Raw genomic sequence first — 2,532 nt, 5'->3', positions numbered from 1 at the left:
ATAATCTCTGATTTCTAGAATGAATAGGGTATTGAGTTTTGTACCATTCCCAAACCTTTTTAGTACTTCTCGGGTTGTCAGTTATAGATATTGCCAACAAAATATTCAAGGCAAGCCTTTCATTCATTTTAATGGACTTTCATTTCAAATGCAGTTTTAGAAATGTACAGTCATGGAACATTCTCACCAGCACTGATGGCATCTGAAAGCTCTGTATGATCTTCATATATGTTCATATGGAACATCAAAAGATCAAATTTGGTTGGATTCCTCCTTTAAAATGTAAACAACAAAGTGACTATTGTTTTTTTAAACAAAATGGTAGGCAAGCATAGATAACTTATTTATCGATTATTACAATTTGTATTCAAAAACTAGTTATGGCTGGGTGCTGGGCTTGAATAGTAGGTTACAGGGTTGTACTGAACCATCGGGGTATCAGTGAATCCCCAATTGGGCCCCGTTCCCTGTGCCACAGTCTTCTGGCTCTACCACTCTTCAGCTAGTAGGCCACATGCCAAATTTAGCCTGTGGACATGACATACAGCAGTGCCTCCACAGCAGAGAGAGACACAGAGTCGGACTGGGGAGCAGATAGGTAAGTAATAAGTCAATACTGCTGTATGATGGACCAGTAAAGAAAACACTGTATGGCCATTACAGTGTCCCTTTTACTGGTCTACAATACAGAGGTCTCTTTGCTGAACCCCCACATACAGTGGCCCCTTCACTGGTCACCCATTCTTTATGGTGACCCAATGAGGTTATTGTATGATATAAGGGACCATTGATTTTGTCATTATATTATATGTAGGACATTATTGTGTGGAGGGGACATTAAAGTTTGTGGGGCATTAGTGGGAATATTAAAAAGGCTGCTCATGAATTGAAGTGAAGCCTGTGGCAGCGGGAGAGAGGTAAAAAAAAAAAGCATACTCACCTGTCCCATCTGCTGTCAGTCTCATACTTGTTGTTATCCTTTGTCTCACATGACCACTTAGAGCAATCATCAGTGACATTTATTCACTGATAATTCACTTTTGTACTTGGTTGGATTCGAACCTAGGACACCACTCAGCTGGATTTAACCCTAGAACTCCACCAAGCCTCTGAGCACTTACGTATGTCACTAATTGTGGTCAGATAAGGTGCAGGATGGCAAGAAGGCGCATGTGCAAGACTGAATGGATGCTGGTGGTGGAAAACGGAGCATCAGGGACACTTAAGTATTTTTTTCATTTATTTATTTCACACCTCCCCTGCCAGAAGAGTTGCTCGAATTCCTGGACAACGCCTTTAAAGAGTTTATACACTATTCTGACCTCCAGATCAGCCTTTTAAGAACAGTACTGATACTAGAAATCTTAATAATACCAGAAGCCACGTTACTTGCTCGCTACACAATATACAGCAGTGGGTTTAGGTACTGTAGTGGTGCACATCGTATGGCAGGTAAACAGCATATGTTGTTACCTGTAGCCGTACTTGTCTCAGTACAACCGATCTGCAGGGGTCCTGGCTGTTTTATGGCTTGTATGCCAGTAACAGTTAGAGTAGGCCTCTAGAATCAATTCCATTGGTGTGTCCTAGACATTCCAGTCCAACACTGCAAGGGTATACAACAACAAACTTACAATGCCTTCCTAAACAGGATCTGGCATTTTCAAGATACGGTTTGGGGTATGTAGTGGTGGCTGGTATGGGCCATACAACTAGACTAGTGCTTAGTATAGCACTGAGCCATATCATGCTAAGAAAATATGGCAGCACTAGATAAGAAATATGGACAAGACCAAGGCTCAACCTCAACTCCAACTATGTGGGAAACACGAGAGAGCTAAGGTGAGAAAATATTGGGGGAAAAGAGAAAGTTGTTGGCTTGTCCATTCACTGGTGAAAATGAACAAATGCTGTGTTCACATCTGTGCCTGTGTGTCTGTGGGTGCTGCTGAGAATCAGTGCGGTGAACCTAAAGTGGCTGCCACTGCTGTCTGTCCCGGGGTGTCTGTGGTTAACCCCGGGGAAACTGGATAGCATAAAATCCTACATGGAGGACTTTGTATCCGTGGAAAAAAAAAAACGGACACCAGGCGGAGAGGCTGTAAACGCTCATGGGCGGTCACCTTTGAAAACCATTTCAAATGAATGGGTTTTGAAGCCGACCGCTCGCAAGCCGTCTGCTGTCCGGTTTCCCCGGGGTTTACTACGGACACCCCGTGGCGGACAGCAGCGGCAGTATGAATGTCACTTTGCTTTATTTATCATGTTATATTATACTACATGGTTTTACAAAAAGTTATAGTTATTCCTGGTTACATAAGTAAAATCAGTGCAGAACCATTGCTAAAAACATAATATAAAAATCTATGTAATATGAAAAGTCATGCAATGTACTCACGTCCTATGAATAATATGCCATCCATACACTATTATCCACATTGCCTAGGATGACTGCCTAAACATTTAGGTTCTAGAGAGGACTACACACTGAACAAAAATAAGATTTCCGAAACACACCGTAGGTATTTTTTG

The sequence above is a fragment of the Leptodactylus fuscus genome, chromosome 2 (genome assembly GCF_031893055.1).
Source record: "Leptodactylus fuscus isolate aLepFus1 chromosome 2, aLepFus1.hap2, whole genome shotgun sequence".
Lineage (NCBI taxonomy): Eukaryota > Metazoa > Chordata > Amphibia > Anura > Leptodactylidae > Leptodactylus > Leptodactylus fuscus.
The sequence above is the reverse complement of the archived record's forward strand: the minus strand, read 5'-3'. Positions refer to the sequence as shown.